At 45.9% G+C, this 17,407-nt stretch overlaps 1 protein-coding gene across 2 annotated transcripts in view; it reads left to right on the top strand.

The window, feature by feature from the left end:
• Positions 1–17,257: 17,257 nt before the first annotated feature.
• The window catches only part of Cops7a (COP9 signalosome subunit 7A), a 5,979-nt gene continuing 5,829 nt past the window's right edge, over positions 17,258–17,407 (top strand). Inside the window, exon 1 of one of the 2 annotated variants that reach the window (XM_010611654.3) lies at positions 17,258–17,353. The gene's annotated coding sequence lies outside the window, so the exon portion shown is untranslated. The other variant, XM_010611655.3, reaches the window with a different exon arrangement.

The following is a 17,407-nucleotide window of genomic DNA, read 5'->3' as shown; positions in this document are numbered from 1 at the left end:
GGCTCGTCTGGGCTCAGCCGGGCGGCTGGGACCCGAGTCTCCGCCTCTCCCCACTTGCACGGTTAACCCTCCTGCCGCCGCGCTGCAGGAGTAGGTGCCTACCTCTAGCTCAGATGCAGGGCTGGAGAGGGCAGCGGGGTCAAGGGGGGAGACCTCCAATCCCTAGGGATCCCACCTCCTTCACCCAAGTCGGTGTACACCTATGGTCGCCCCAAGCAGTTCTGAGATTCTGAATCACCCAGTACTCTTGGTGTTTTGAGACAGGGACTTGCTACGTAGTTTAGGCTGATCTTGAACTCACTGTGATCCTCCTGACACAGCCTTCTGAGTGCTGGGATTCGAGGCGTGGGCCACCACTCCCCGCTTGAGTCACCCCAACTCTGTTTTGCCCTCTTGGAGAGGGTGGAAGGAGAGGAGGGGAGAAGAGCCGTGCCATCATTGGAATACCCCAGCAACTTGATCCCCTATTTCACTCTGGCCCTGCTACAGTCAGTTCTCCTGGAAACAACCCAAATGATCTATAAAATGCATAGATCAGGCCCCTGAGACTGGCACCTGTAAGTAGCTTTCCCAGCACTAAGAATATTCCAACTTCTTACTGTACTTACAGGGCCCTGTAAGATGTGATCCTTAGGTATCTCCCTGGTTTCCTCTCCTAAAGGTTTCTATGCTTGAGGCACAGTAGACCTGTTCTACATTCCCAGGAGAATAGCAAACCTGCCTCAGGGCCTTTGTACTTGCTGTCTCCTCTTTCTGTAATGATTTTCCCAGGCTTTTCACATTGGCTTAGACATTTCACTCCAGTCTCCCTTGTCTTCGGGGAAGCCTTTCTCAATCTTTGTAAAAATAGAATCGCCTGCTTCTACTCTCCTACCGTCCTCAATCACATTACCCTGTTTTTCATTATTGTACCTTAGGATGCTACACTCCTACTTTCTCCCGAACCTCACTGTCATTCCCTAGTCTGCCTCAGCTCTGACCTCTAATATTGGAGCCTCCTAGGGCTCAGTCCTTGGCCTTCTCTTCCCTGTCCAGTGATCTCATCCAGTCCCAGGGCTTAAATACTGTGTAAATGTCAGTGAGACCTAAATTTGTATCCAGAGCGCCAGACTCATTTATCCAGCAGCCTGTGTGACAGCCCCACTTGGATGTCTAATGGCCCCTCAAAGCCGATGTGACTGAAATGGATGTTTGGAACCTGCCACCCCCCCAACCCATTGCTCTCCCAGCATCCTCTTCCTGGGCCAGGACAGCTCCTCGTTGTTCAGGCTAAAAATGGAGAATGGCTTCCTTTCACTGATTCGCTTGTGGAATGAACCAACAATTCCTGTGGGGTCTGCATCCAACACCATCCTGACTCCATCCTCTCCTCTTCATCTTTGTTGTTACCATCTGGATCCAAGCTGTATTCTGTCACTGAGACTATCACAGTGGCTTCCTAGCTGGTCCTTTACTTTGGTCCTTGCCCTTACAAACTAGTCTTCATAGTATCAGTAGCATGTTAAAACTCTAACATGCGTGACATGTCTAACACATGCAGTGTATGTGGGGGGGTGTCAAACCCAGGGGTGCTCTAAAATGGAGATACACCGCAGCCCTTTTTATTTTTTATTTTTTTATTTTAAGGCCGAATCTTGCCGTGTTGTCCAGGCTGGCCTCAAATTTGTCCACGTGATCCTCCCACTTGAGCTTCCCAAGGAGCTGGCATTGCGAGCATGCACCCCCTCGGCCAGCTTCAAGTGTCTTCTTACCATACTTGGAATAATTCTGAAGTCCTTGTAAGGAGAAGTGTGATAGGTCTGACCCCTGTCTGCGCCCCCACTTCCCCAGCCACCTGAGTTTGGGAGAACAGTAAGCTGTTCCTACATCCTGCCGAGCTGGAACACAGCCTGCTAGGACAAGGTCCCCACATCCACCTGCTAGGTTCCAAGCCGTCGCTATGGCCATGCCCTCAGCCATTTTTGCTCCCCCAATCTCACAACTCCCTTCTCATCACCCCAGCTGAGCCCATCCCACCAACCCCCCAACCCTGCCCACGAAGGGCCCAGCTCAGTAAACTGGACTCCTCTGTCCACTGGAGTTGTCCAGGAGTGCCCCCCGGAACCCACAAACTCAGACAGGCTGTGTTCTCTACCAGGTGCACAATTTATACCCCTCCCGTGCACAACGCTCCTGCCAAGTCAGACTTGCTGTTCTAGAATATCGGAAACCCTTCTCTTAGCACCTCTCCCTGGAATGCTCTGCGACCCTTCTCTCCCATTCTACTAGAACCTGAAGTGCCCCACCCTCGTTCATCACCAGGTTTCCGTGTCTTTCGGACTCATCGCTTTCCGAAACGATCAGTCTGCTGTTCACTGCCTGCCCCCCACGCGTGAGAGCGGAGCTGTCACCCATGAGCCTAACCCTACCGCAGTGCCGTGGCTCATGGGGGATACTTGCTGCCATTGCTTAGCGAACTTCCGGGACCCCTGGCTCCCCGGAGCCCTTCGTCCTGTCCTCTGCCCTGCCCTGCCTTTCCGGGCTGCCCACCCGCCCTGACCTCTGCCCTGGCCCTCGCAGGCGCCTTCCTCCCTCCCCCGCGTTACTGCTGCATTAGCCTGGTGCTCGGGCTTTCCCAGAAGGAAGCCGCCTCTCCCGCAGCATCTGCAGCCGCTGCCCTCCTCCTTGCCCCTCCTCACAGCCCCTCACTGGGGCGCAGGTGGCAGAGGCTGAGCTGTCCTTCCAGTGCCTCCTAGTGGCGCAAGAGAGATAGTGCACCCTGCCAGGGGACAGGGCCGCCACCGGCCACGAGGTGTAGGTGTCCGTCCTGAGGACAGGCTCGGGGGCTCACTGTACGACTGGCAGAGGCCCCGTTTATCGAGGAATACTTACTCTGAGTGCCTTTCACACTAAGGGCTTCTGGTCATTATCGGTCATCTCTAGTATTCCTGATGGATTCTTTCTTCTCATAAACATTTTTTGTACATTTACTATATGCTGGGTACTGGGCCACAGCTGGGGACACGATGGAGAGCAAGAACACAGTCACAGCTGGCTTTGGGGACTTATAATGCAGTGGGGGCGGCCGTGGGACAGAGGGACAGGCCCCTGACCACATCCCCTCCGGCACCGTTTCTGATGCTGTGGTGTCTTTGTCACCTTCCCTGCCCAGGTAGCAGTATTCCCAGTGTTTGTCAGGATGGGTCTCTGTCTGTTTTCTGGCCTCAAATGTTCAGTGTCCTTCTAAACTATCTTTTTGTAAGCGATAGAGTCATATGCCAGCGACTATCCCGGGCAGCAGCTCTGCCCCTTTGCTCCCAGCCGTGCGCGCGCAAACACCACTCCCGAGGACCCTTCTCGGGTTCTCCCCACTGCAAGGCTTTGCTGCAGAGGGCTCTGTACCTTGTCTCCTCCACTTCTCACCTTCCTTCTGTCCACCTCAGACCTGAATGACTTCGCTTTTGATCCACTGTTCAGAATTGATCATGCATTCCCTTGTTATACCGAACAGTGTGGAGTCAAAGTTTCCTTTCTCACCCATCCACCATTCTTCCCCTTCCCGTCCCTGAACTCAGTTCGACTCACTTCTGTGTATTCTTTCAGGGCTTCTTTAAATATCTAGCAAATAGAAGTACAGATTCTTCCTCTTCCTCTTCCTCCTCCTCCTCCTCTTCACCTCTACCCTTTCAGGCTCTCGCTCTCTCTTGGGGATCAAACCCAGGCCTTGAGAGCCAATGCTGGTCTCTGAACTCTGTCCCCAGCCCTGCACCATTGCACCATATATAAATATATATATGTATAAATATATATACATATATATATATTCTCTCTCTCTCTCTCTATCTCTCTCTCTCTCTCTCTTACTGGAGATTAAAGCCAGGTTGCTTCAGCTCCATTTCAGTCTAAGTCTTGCTCTGTCGTTGAAGCTGCCCAGGCTGGGCTGGGCCAGACAGCCTTCCCGCCTCAGCCTCTCCACGTGCTGGGATTACAACCACGCACCATGGCGCCCTACCACCCTTGCAATCCTACAGCCATGAATGGAGAGCACAGTCCTCATCTGCCCACCCTCTCAGAGTTCTGAGGTGGGGCTGCAGCCTCTTGAGCCTCCCTTGTTTTTGGTACTGGAGATCGAACTTGGGCCCTTATGCTTGTGAGGCAGGTGGTGAAACCACTGAGCCAAATCCCCAGCCCCCGAGCAGCCTTTCTTGCAGTTCCCTGTGCCTTCCCAGGGGCTTTCTCTGCCTGGCCTTTAAACAGCCCGGCAGCTGTGACACAACTGCTCCTGCCCATCTCCCTGGCCGAGGGGACCTGCTCCCTGTGCTGCCCGTGGTCACCCCCATCTCGATTTCATTTGTCCCTGGGTGCTAAATATGTTTTTTTGTGGCTCCATATTTTCTCTACATCTCTATCTCTCACCTTTCTCAAGAGCTGTCATTGAAATCAACCTTGAACTTGCTATGTTTCCTGGCTGGCGTACTCTGATCCTCCTGCTGTTGTGGAAAATATGAAATATGAAATATGTCTCCCAGCCTGTTTGCTGTGTGATCCACTGAGCTCGTGTTCTCTAGAAATAGAAGAGTGTGTCCTGGGAACGACAGAGATTAAAAGTAGGAAGATATTGGGCTGGGGACTTAGCTCAGTGGTTCCGTGGGCCTGCCTTGCAATTGCAAGGACCCAAGTTCAATCCCCAGTACCAAAAAAAAAAAAAGTAGGAAGATATTTATTGGTAGGAAAGCTGCTGAGAGGTAGGAGGGGGTCCTGAGTGGGGAGCTGGGGACCCCACTTTACAGAGAAGTTTTATAGGGTGAAACCCATGTGGGTACAATGTGGGCCACAGCCGTGAGCATCCAGTAAGGTGACAAGCACAGTCCTTAGGTGACGGTGTCCAATGGGGAAGCAAGTCACCTAGAGAGCGTGGATAGAAAGAACAAGGATTCTCCTAGGAGGTGGTGGGTCCAGAGGCCTCTGGTCACTCACAGGATGGTCAATGCCCATCTATACTTCACTGAGCCCAGTTCTTTGAAGAAGTGTGTGGCTCTGGTCATCTCGTCTCCATCTTGAGGCCTGGTTTTCAGCCGAAGTACTGCTGTGGTGTGTTTCACCTTTGTCCTGCCTCTCTCGAGGAGCTAGTCCTCTCTGACTGCCTATAAGATTTCCACCCAGCTCATCTATAATACTGCCTTGGCCTTCCAAGTGCTGGAATTATAGGTGTGTACCATGCCTGCCTTCAGTATCTTTTTTTTTTTTGAACGGGGGATCGAACTCGGGTCCTTGTGCTTATGACACAGGTGGTGGAACCAATGAGCTAAATCCCCAACCCTTAGTATTTTCTTTTATTATACTTTAAGTATATACACACAAACAAATTTCAATTTGATAAAATACATACAGCATAGATTTTGCCATCTTAACCAAAAAATATGTTTTGGGCTATACTGGGGATTGAACCCACTGAGCTGTATCCCAGTTCCAGGTCACCCCGTCAGTCTTGGGGATCAGGCCCAGGACCTCTGCCCTGAGTTGTGTCCCCCAGTCCATTTTAATGTTTGGTTTGGTTTCTGACACAAGGTCTCACTGAGTTGTCCAGGCTGGCCTCACATTTGCAGTCCTGCCTCAGCCTCCCAGAGTGCTGGGATCATAGGCAGCACCCTTACCCAGCCCCTGCCCTTTCTATGTTTTTCAGACAAGGTCCTGCTAAGTTACCCAACCTGACTTTCTATGTGGCATCCTCCTGCCTCTGCCTCAGCCACTTCTGCTACAGATTGCAGACATGCACAGCCCAGCCCACTCAAACTAGTTTTAAGAGTAAGTGTGCAGCTCAGAGTAAAATGCATTAGTCATGTGCAGCCATTACCACCACCGTCCACCTCCAGAGCACTTTGGGTTTTTTTTGTTTTTTGAGACAGGGTCTCTTGATGTAGTTCGGGCTATCCTTGAACTACTATGTAGCCCAGGCTGACCTTGAACTCATAGCAATTCTCCTGCCTCAGCCTCCTAAGTGCTGGGATCACAGGTGTGCGCCACCATGCCTGGTTTATCATAACTCTTTTCATTTGATAAAACTGAAACTGTACCCATTAAACAATAACTCCCAGTTCCATGTTCTGAAACCTGGTGACCATGTCTTTGTTCTCTGGCTGTATGACTGACTGCTCTAAGTACCCTACCTACCTACCTACCTAACTTTAAATGCATGCGTTGCAAAATTGTAAATTAAATTATATATAATTATAAATGTAGTGTGTATACTACTTGAAATTTATATCTATACTAGATATAAAATAGGAGGAAGCCAATTGACAGCTACCAATGATTCCCATCTGTGCAATTCCCCCTCCTGCCATCCTCCTGCCTCCTCCCTATAATCACTGTCTGTAGAGGACCATAATGACCATGCCCAAGGCAGGCTGTGCAGAGTGGACCCCACGACTGGCTTATTGATGGAAGGGAGTCTGGCTGAAGCCTACATGCCAAGGTCAGAGTAAGTTGCACCCAAATTCCGTCCCTACCTCGAAAACCTTCAGACTAGGACAGTGTTCTAATTACAATTATGTATTTTGTCTATCCTGTTCCTAATTCGAGAATGCTTTGTCTTGTCCTTTATGAGTGTTGTTTGCATTAATTTCTGTAGAATCCACAAGTCGCCTTTACCCCGATTGCCAATAAAAGTCAGTGCCTGGGACTGTGCAGCGCCTCTGTCGGTTGCACTGGCATTGGTTGTCCTGGCTCGTGCTTTCTCTCTCCTAGTTCTGTTTCTCAGTGTGCACTGGGCAGCTGGGGACTGGAACCTGAGTGCAAGGGCCTCTGGCAGCTGTCCCTCAACGCTTTCCTTTTATTGTTATTCTCATAATATAGTTTCCTCACAGGTAGAAATAAACTTGAACAGTGTGTTGCTTAGTCTTATTTCCAAGTGCTACAAAATGGTGTTAGGTGATACATCATCTTCTGACAATGTCCACTCGTCCTGTCACTCAGTGTGAGTGCCCAGATTTATCCATAGCGTGGCAGGGGACTGGAGCTCATACACATTCACTGGAATCAGATGTGCCACTGTGTGCCTGTTCTTCTGTTGGTGGATTTCCAAACTCTCCTTTATTGTTACTAGAAATGCTTTTATGATCATTATTGTATTTGCCTACTGTGTATTTACAAGAGTTGCCTTAGAGCAAATGTCTAGGAGTGGGAATGTTAGATTATGAGGTACAGTAGAAGAATAATTTTGAGCTGGGCATAGTGGCACATGCCTGTAACCCCACATATTCAGGAGGCTGAGGCAGGAAAATCACGATTCCAAGCACATCCTAGTGACTTTGCTAACAAAACCGTTTCAAAATTTTAAAATGAGGCTGGGCATGGTGGCATATGCCTGTAATCTCAGCACTTGGGAGGCTGAGGCAGGAGAATTCCTGCGAGTTCAAGGCCAGCCTGGGCTACATAGTGAGACCTTGTCTCATAAAAAGAAAAAAGAAAGTAAGTGCTGGGGACATTCCTTGGTGTGAAGTCCTTGCATTCAGTCCCTAGCACTGCCAAACAGCATCATCATACCCGCTATGAGCAAAGTGGCACAGGCCTATAATGATAGCTACTCAGGAGGCTGAAGCAGGATGATCACAAGTTTGAGGCCAGTCTGGTCAATTTAGTGAGATCCTGTTTCAAAAATAAAAAGGGCTGTAGGTGTAACTCAGTGTTAGACCCTATGCCCAGCATGTGAAAGGTCCTGGGCTCAATTGCCAATGCTTGATGAAAAGAATAATCTTTTAGAGAGAAAGCCAAATTGTGACTCCTCATTGGTCTACCTTCTAACGTTAATATTTTTAGATTTTAATCTGGCAAATTTAATAGGTATACAATGGTATCTAATTGTAGTTTTATTAGTCATTTTAAAATGACTAATGCAGGGCCAGGGATTTAGCTCAGTGGTTCTGCCGCCTGCTTTGCAAGTGCAAGGTCCTGAGTTCGATCTCCAGTACAGAAAAACAAACAAACAAAAACTAATGCAACTGAGGCTTTTTTTACATGCTTATGTTTGAATTTTTGTCTTTTGAGACAAAAAACAAACAAACAAACAAACAAAAACCAATGTAGGTTAGGCTGGCCTTGAACTATGTAGCCCAGGCTGGCCTTGAACCCCTGGTAATCTACCTGCTCAGCCTCCCAAGTGCTGGGATCATAGGTATGGGCCACTGTGTCTGACTTTACATGCTTTTTTGCTTTTATTTATTTATGTATTTTCTGTTTTTTGAGACAGGGTCTCACTACGTAGTTGAGACTGACCTGGAACTCACTATGTAGCCCAAGCTGGTTTCGAACTCACAGCAATCCTCCTGCCTCAGCCTCCCAAGTGCTGGGATTACAGGCATGTATTACAGGCATGTACCACCATGCCCAGCCTTTTAGCTTTTAAATTTCCGCTTCTGCAAAATGCCTGCTCATTTTGTATTTGCATTTTATTGATTTGTAGTTCTTATATATTCTGGATAGTAATCTGCTGCCAGTTATGTATGTTGCAAATGTCTGTACTTCCTTCGTCTCCCCTCCCCTCCCCTCTTTTTTTGAAGTAGGATCTTACTAAATCACTAAATTGCCTTGGCCAGGCTGAATTTGAATTTGAGCTTGGGTGACTCCCTGCTTCAGTCTCCTGAGTGCGGGGGTTTCAAGAGTATGCCACCCAGCCCAGTGATATCTACCTTCTCTTCTCTTTTTTCTTTTCCTCCCTTCCTCTCCCCCTTCCTTCCTTCTTTCTTCTCCTTTAAATTGGAGACAGTCTCACCAATTCACCAAATTGTCCAGGCTAGACTTGAACTTGCCATTATTCTGTGTCCGCCTCCCGATTTCTGGGATCACAGGCGTGCACCACCAAGCCCAGCTTGCTGTGCTATCTTTTTGATGTTGAGACTTCCTGTCAGGGCTTGGGCTCCACTCATTTAGGTCTGCTTAAATGCCTTTGAGTGAAATGCACTTTTCAGCATGCAGAGAATGCAGGTCTCACAGGACATAGCATGTACAGGTGCAAATCCTTATGATGAGTGCTATCACTGTGTACATCTAAAATATACCAATCGTTTCATTTCAAAAAATTGCACATCTCCTGTTTTATGTGTTCCTAGGTACTATTTCGATTTTCTGTTACAGTTAATGGTATTTTTCAAAATTGTATTTTCAAAGTGTTTTTTGCTGATATATAGAAATGCTATTGATTTGCAATACTGACCTTAGAGCCTCTGATAAGCTATCTTCTGTCTAGTAATTTTCTATAGGCTTTTTACATTTTTTATAAAAGCAATCATGTCATCTGCAAGAGATGGTCATTCGAGTCATTTGCTTTTTTCTTGCCAATGGAGTGCCTTTAATTTCCTTTTCTTGTGCTGGCCAGGGCCTTTGGTACAATGTTGAGTACAGACAGTGATGAGCTGTCTTTTTTGCTTTATTCCTTTATTCCATTGAGAGGGAACTTCCAGTATTTTCCTAGTAAGAATGGTCCTTGCACTTGAAGCCCCGGGTCCAACCTCCAGCACCACATAAACAAACAAATCAATACATTTTTAGAATGCAGTTTACTGTAGTTTTTAAGTCATTTTTACAATTTAAAGAAGACTCTTCTATTCTTTGTCATGCATGTGTATTGAATTTAATGCTTTATACAACTCATTGTATTGTAATATATAATACACAGAAAGACAAGCACAACAAAACCAAGTATGGCTGGGCACGGTGGTGGACATCTGTAATCTTAGAACTCAGGAGGCTGAGGCAAGAGGATGCTCATGAGTTCAAGGATGCTCATGAGTTCAAGGACGCTCATGAGTTCAAGGACAGCCAGCACTACATGAGTTCAATGCCATCGAGAACTACATAGAAAGACCCTGACTAAACAAAGAAATATAATTGATACTTGTAGAGGGAATGCTTATGAATGGGACAAGCTCCACCAGGCTGCATACATTAAGAGCCTGCCAGTACTCTCAAGGGCCTATTCCCCATCCCACCACACACCCTCCCTCCTTGTCAGAGGAGGGCAGTATGCTGATTTTTATGGTGACCACACCCTTATTTTTCAGTTTCCCAGATGGGTATCCACTCTTTCATATAGCTTACCATATATGCTTTTGAAGGTCTACCTGCAATTACAATAGACACATTCAGGGGTGGGGATTTGGCTCAGTGGTTCTGCCACCTGCCTTGCAAGCTCAAGGGCCCAAGTTCAATCCCCAGTACCAAAAAAATAAAAACAATAGACACATTCGCTATGTACCCGGAAGCAGAGATGTTTCCACTTTCTTGGATGACTCAGGGGCATTTTCCAAAGTGCTTTGTACACTTTACCCTCCCTTGCCAGTGTGAGTTCTGCGCTCCATTCCCTTGTCAACATGGGGCCTTTCAGACTTTAATTTGAGTGACTGTGGAGGGCTCAGTGATGTTCTTCATGGATTAATTTATGATGTCCTGATTATAGAGGAGGCTGTGCAGGTCCTCACGTTTGAACTTCTGGGTTCCTCAGTTGTGAAGTGTTGGTTCCAATCAGCTTCTCATTTATCATTTTTAAAAATTATTTATTTTTTTTTGGTTTTTGAGATAGGGTCTCACTATGTAGTTGAGACTGACCTGGAACTCACTATGTAGCTCAGGCTGGTCTCGAACTCACAGCAATCCTCCTGCCTCAGCCTCCCGAGCGCTAGGGTTATAGGCATGCGCCACCACACCTGGCTTATCATTTTTATTAAAGTTTTCAATTTTGTTTTTCTTAGCAATTTGTAGAAGTTCGTTATGCATCCCAGACACATCTTTTGTCAGTTATATACCTTATAAATGCTTCTTTTTATATTTGTTTCCAAAAAAAACAAAATAAATAAATAAAAGCCGGGCGTGGTAGTAATCCCACTCAGGAGGCTGAGGCACGACGACCTTTTGAGACCAGCCTGGGCTACATAGTGAGTTCCAGGGCAGTCTCAACTACACAGTGAGACCCTGTCTCAAAAAACCAAAATAAATAAATAAATAAATAAATAAATAAATAAATAAAGGAATACATTATTTTGGGTTTTTTTTTTAATAAAGGGTCTCCCTATGCTTCTTTACATTTGTGGATTGTCTTTAAAGAATAGATGTCCAATTTGTTGGTCTTTTCCCTTACAGTTAAGTGTATTTGAATCTTTTAATTTTATTTATTATTTAAATGAATTCTTTTTGCAGTGCTGGGGATTAAACCTATGGCCTTCTCATTGAGCTACATCCCCAGCCCTTTTATCTTTTCAGTTTGTTTTGTTTTTGAGACAAGGTCTCTCTCCTAGGCCATGCAGGGTCGCCTTGAACTCACTATGTAGCCCAGGCTGACTTTGCATTCATGGTGATCCTACTGCCTCAGCCTCCCGAGTGCTGGTATTACAGGTGTGAGCCAACACGCATGCCTGGCTCCTTTTTTATTTTGAGACTGGGTCTTGCCAAGTTATTGAATTGCCCAGGCTGGGCTCAAATTTGTACTCTTCTTGCCTCAGCTTCCTGGAGTGCTGAGATCCCAGGAGTGCACCACTGTACTTGGCTATGTATTTAAATCCTATTAAATGTTTTACTGAATTCTTGAATATATTCCTCCATATCATCTCCTCGAGCCTTTTGATTTGATTTTCCCTTTAGCCTGTAGTGCAGTGGGAACAGACTTTTTCCTGGCTTGAGGTAGGAATTGTTTTATCTTTTCTTATGGAAATGTGCGTCATTTCCCTCCTGCTCACCGTGCAAGGTCTATCATGAATCAGGGTCTGTATATGTGTGCATCTGTTCCTCGGCTGTTATATATATCTCAGAGGTCAGTCTCTTTGTCTCCACGCCAATACTCCACTATCCTTTAGTTGTTTGTGGGATGAATGCAAGGCCTCATGGGTGTGGTGCGCATGCTTCACCACCAAGTTACAAGGACCTCGAGCTCCTTCTGCTGTTATCATGGCTCCCTAATTATATCTGGTATCTACGTAATTCTACTCACATAGATTGAGGAGTGTTCCGTTTTCCATATTCCCCTTTGTTCCTCTTTGAGAGGACATTTTTGGCCTTTGGCATCTCCTTGTAAATTTTGGAATCAATTTTTCAGATGCATACATTCATCAATAACCCTTAGGATTTTTTTCCTTTTTTTTTTTTTTTTGCAGTACTGGGGATCAAACTCAGGACCTTGCACTTGCGACTAAGACTGTACTGAGTCTGTAAGTCCCTTTAGGGAGGACTGACTTCCTCGTGATGCTGAATAGTCCAATCTATAAACATGATCTATCTCTCAACTTGTTTGTTCATTTATTGATTGATACTGGGGATCGAAGCCAGGTCCTTCACACTGAGCTACATCTTCAGGCTTTTATTTATTTATTTATTTATAAGCAGGATCTCACTAAATTGTTCAGGCTGGCCTTCCAATCCTCCAGTCTCAGCCTTCCAATCCTCCAGTCTCAGCCTCCCAAGTGCTGAGATTACAGGCTGTTTGTTTTGTTTTGTTTGGTACTGGAGAACAACTCCGGTCCTGGTGCTTGCAAGGCAGGTGGTGGAACCACGGAGCTAAATCCCCAGCCCTTGTTTTGTTTTTGACACAAGGTCTCTCTATGTATTTCAAGTTGGTCTCAAAGGTGCAGAGATCCTTCTGCCTTAGCCTCCCGAGTGCTGGGATTACAGGCATGTGCCACCATGCCCGGCTTATTCATTTTTGTACTGGAGATTGAACTTGGGTCCTTGCACTTTTTTGACGCAGGGAACCACTGAGCTAAATCTCAGCCCCTTGGCCTCTTTCTGCACTGGAGATGGAGCTCAAGGCCTTGCTCATACTACTAGGTAAGTGCTTTAATATATTTTTTAAAAGCACAAATGGATGCTGATTTCATCACATGCTTTTTCAGTAGGTATTGAGATGATTGTATAATTTATTGTTTTTATCTCTTAACATGAAGAATAAAATGAATGTGTTTTTCAAACATCAAGCTGCTCTTAAATTTCTGGGTTAAATCATATGAGTTTTTTGTTTGTTTGTTTTTTGAGACAGGGTATCACTATGTACTTGAGAGTGACCTGGAACTCACTATGTTGCCCAGGGTGATCTCGAATTCACAGCAATCCTCCTACCTCAGCCTCCCAAGTGCTGGGATTACAGGCATGCGCCACCATGCCCGGCAATCATATGAGTTTTGATGTATTCTCTTTTTTTTTTTGCATGCTTCTGGATTCAATTTGCTAATATTCTAATGAAGATTTTTGTGTCTCTTACTGAGATTTACCTATAATTTTCCTTTCTAGCACTGATCCTATTCAATTGTGTTATTGAAGTAATTCTAGTTACATAGGTGGAGGAGTGTTCCGTCTTCTCCTATATTCCGGAAAAGGTTATATAAAATTGAAATGATCTCCACTTTGAAGCTTTGGTACAACTTATCACGACGTCATTTTTTCACACCTCACATTTAATGCACTTGCAAATTCTTTTTTTTTACCAGAGAATGAACTTGGGACCTTGCACTTGTGAGGCAAGCAGCAGAACCACTGAGCTAAATCCCTGGCAGCACTTGCAAATTCTGTTCATTCTTTTAAATTAAATTTAGAATTGGGCTGGAGATTTAGCTTAGTGGTTCCAGGCCTGCCTCGAAAGTGCAAGGATCCAAGTTCAATCTCTGGTACAAAAATAAATAAATAAGCCGGTGTGGTGGCACACACCTGTAATCCCAGCACTCAGGAGGCTGAGGCAGGAGGATTGCTGTGAGTTCGAGACCCAGCCTGGGCTACATAGTGAGATCCAGGTCAGTCTCAACTACACAGTGAGACCCTGTCTCAAAAACAAAACAAAAAAAAAACAAGCCAAAAAAAAAAAAAAACAACAACAAAACAGTATATAGATAGATAGATAGATAGAATCACGCACCAGGAATAGTGGTGCACCTGAAATCCCAGGCTGAGGCAGGAGAATCTCAAGTTAAAGCCCAGCCTGCGCAACTTCGCAACTATCTCAACATTAAAAAAATCCAATGACTTCTCTTCATTTCCATGGCCCCTACCTTGGTCCAAATCATTATCATCTCTCTCCCGTATCATTGTGGTGTCTGGCTGACTGGTCCTGTAGCTTCTGTCCAGGGTGCTATCATCATATTTTATTTTTTATCTTTTTCAAGACAGGGTTTCACTTTGTAGTTCAGGCTGGTGTTGGATTCACTATGTAGCCCAGTGTGGCTTTGGACTCACAGCACTCCTCCTGCCTCAGCCTCCCAAATGCTGGGATTACAGGCATGCACAGCCATCTTCCTATTTTATTTTTTTGGTACCAGGGATCAAACTTGGGCCCTTGTTTGTGGGGCAGGCAACAGAACCATTGAGCCAAATCCCTGGCCTCACCCTCCTATTTTAAACACATGGGTCAAATTGGGACACTTCTCTGCCTGAGCGCTCAGTCAGCTGCCCATCTCACTCAGAACATGAGCTACCTTACCAAGTTGTGACATGATCTGACCACCTTCTTTCTCTCTACTCACTCTGCTCCGGCCACATAGGCCTCTTGCTCCACAGACACAGGAAGTGTTTCCACCTTTGAGCTTTGCCTGCAGTTGTACAGGGGGCTTTGCCTACAACACTCTCCAAATAAACCTGTCCCCTCATTCGTGTCAGATCTCTGCCCAATGCCCACATTACCAGTAAGACCCTTCCTGAGTCCTGTGTATAAAATAGTGTACGTCTCCTGCATTCCTGTTTTTCTTTGTTTATCACCTATTTGTGCATTTGCTTTTTAGGACCTGAAAATATAAATACTGAGAGGACAGAGACATTGTATTCCCAGTAGCTAAACACCTGACTGTGAGAGGTGTTCAAAATGTATCTCTTGAATCAATAATGAATATTTTACCATGTGTCTGACCTCTTAGATGTCTGTCAGCTTCTCTAGGTTTTATTCAGTGCTTTGTCTTTGCTCTCATTAGCATAAGAAAACCTACTTCTGGCAAACGGAATGATGTTACCTCTTAGGATTTGCTTACTATACTCAGTCCCCATCCTCCTCTTGGAGACCATTGTTTTCCTCCCAACTTTTCTCTTCCCATTTCTATTCCTTTCTCACATCTCTGCTCTTCATAACCTCATTTCCTTATCCCATCTCTTTTATTTCTCAAAATCGTCTTCTTGTACTTTTGTTTGCTCACACTCTCCTCTCTTCCTTTCTTAGAATCATAAATCATCAGAGTCCCGCTTGGCCCTACATCTGGACTAGGGATTTAGCTCCGTGGTTCTGTCACCTGCCTCACAAGTGCAAGGTCCTGAGTTCGATTACCAGTACTGAGGAAAAAAAAAAAAAAGGGCCTTACTTCTAACGTCTCAACTTGGCAGATGTGGGAACAGGAAACAGAAGGCAGTATAATTTGCTTTACAGTTACAGCTAGTTTAAGGCAAATCAGGACTAGGTCTCAGAGTATGTTTCTCTCTCCTCTTCCGCTTTTCTTTTTTCCTTTTCTTTCTTTTTTTTGGTACCGGGGGTTGAATTCGTCTTTTTTCCTTTCTTAACACAGTGTTGGAATCTAATAAGCATGCACTTGATTCTCTGGTGACCTTTTTCAAGAAATTATTTCACTCTGAGATCCTCAGCATCCTCACAGTTTAGCCAAGACATCAATAAGCGCATCAAAGGATTGTTGTAAAGATTGAACTAAAAGTGCACCACAAATAAATCAATACTATGTATTTTCTCTTACAGTTTTCTCTTTCTCTTTAAAAATGATGTTTGGTGGTGCAATACATGATACACTTAGACTCAATCTTTTGGTTCCTTCAAATTTGGATTGTTTAATTTGATTTAGTTCTTCTCAATTTGGTTCCATCTCTTCCATTCACTTCTCTATTTCTTTTCTCTCTCCTTCCCATTGTTTATTTACCATCACAAGCCTAGGATCATGGACCATAAACTCTTCTTAAAGCCCTTCAGCCCTAGCAGTGTACTAATCTTATGATTTTTTCTCTTTTTCCACTTTCTCAACTTCACATCACCGGGCAGGGGATTTAGATCAGTGGTCCCCCCGCCTGCCTCGCAAGTGCAGGGTCCCCAGTTCGATCCACGGACCAAATACAAAACAAACCACACACAGATACACAAAAACTTCACGTCAATTACAAGTTACTTAAATTCCCTGGGCTTTGATCTGTTCTAGAGAATGGAGATAATTACTAGATTGTTGGGAGCCTCAAATGAGTTAAGTAAAGCTTTTAGCTCAGTGCTTACCAGAGGCTTCCAAGATTTGACCTTCTTGGCGGGGATGTAGCTCAGTGGTGCTGCGCCTGCCTGGCAAAGCAAGGTCCTGCGTTGGATTCCCAGTACAAAAACAAACAAACAAAAAATTAAGCCTGACAGGAAATATGAAATACTATAAGATATATTAGTTTTGTTTTGTCTTATGGTGCTGTGGATGGAACCCAGAGCAAGACACGCTGTCCCTGAACTACACCCCCGGCTGTTTTAAGAATCACCGGACTGGGGTGTAGCATGCACTGAGGTCCTGCGTTCCACCATCAGCACCGCAAAACAAACAACGTTAACAATAAAGTATTATGGCGAAGAAGATAACTGCTAACTTTGAAAAGACCTCGGCTCCAGGTAAATCCCAGGATTTTTATAAGCCTCCATGTCCACCTGTCTTTCCTTCCCCAGGAGTAGACAGGTTACGGGAGGCGTCGACTCGACCAGTGTAAGTGGTCACTGCGGTGGCCAAGGGTATCCCGGAGTCATGCTAGGGATGTAAGGCGGTTTTGAGGATCCAACGGGATAAAACTGCGTCTCATCCATAGTAAGCACTCAGTACTTGCCATTATTTCCTTTACTCTTCAAACTTCTCTCCTGCTCCTCAAAAAGGTGAGTGGCTGAACTTCTCAGATGATCTCCGCCGCTAAACTTCTATTATTAATCGTTGTTTCGTTCTTCTCCACCTCATCCTTTACTGTTCCCTGCCCCCTTCCACTACTGCTTTCCTACGGTCCCAGGAATCTCGCGCCGCCCTTATCTCCACATCTGCCGCAGCTCGAAGCCGACACAGCCAACCCGAAGAAGGGAGGACTGTAGATACAGCGCTAGTGCTCCTACTACCAATAAAGTTTTATTGTAGCAAAGCAGGAGAAAATAAGGTCCCCGTCATTCTTTCCCCAGCAACCAATCCAGAAGGCAGAACCCCTGACGCTCCGCCGAGTCTCAGAGGTCGGGAAGCGGAAGTGGGGGTACGTCCCACCGGAACTGCGATCAGGCCGGAAGTGCTGCCGGAAGCCATCGAGACGAATGCCTAGAGTGACCCGTGGGGGGGGGGGGGCCGGAAAGGCTCGGAACAGCTGCCGGAGGTGACGGAGCGGCCGCGCCGCCCGGTACCCAGAAAGACGAAGCTTCCAGGTAGCGGCCCGCAGAGTCCGGCCCAGGGTACTGCCGGGCAGTCGGAGGGAGCGC

The sequence above is a fragment of the Fukomys damarensis genome, unplaced genomic scaffold (genome assembly GCF_012274545.1).
Source record: "Fukomys damarensis isolate Sample0158 unplaced genomic scaffold, DMR_v1.0_HiC HiC_scaffold_19, whole genome shotgun sequence".
Taxonomy (NCBI): domain Eukaryota; kingdom Metazoa; phylum Chordata; class Mammalia; order Rodentia; family Bathyergidae; genus Fukomys; species Fukomys damarensis.
Note: the sequence above shows the minus strand (reverse complement) of the source record. Positions and strands in the feature narration are given on the sequence as shown.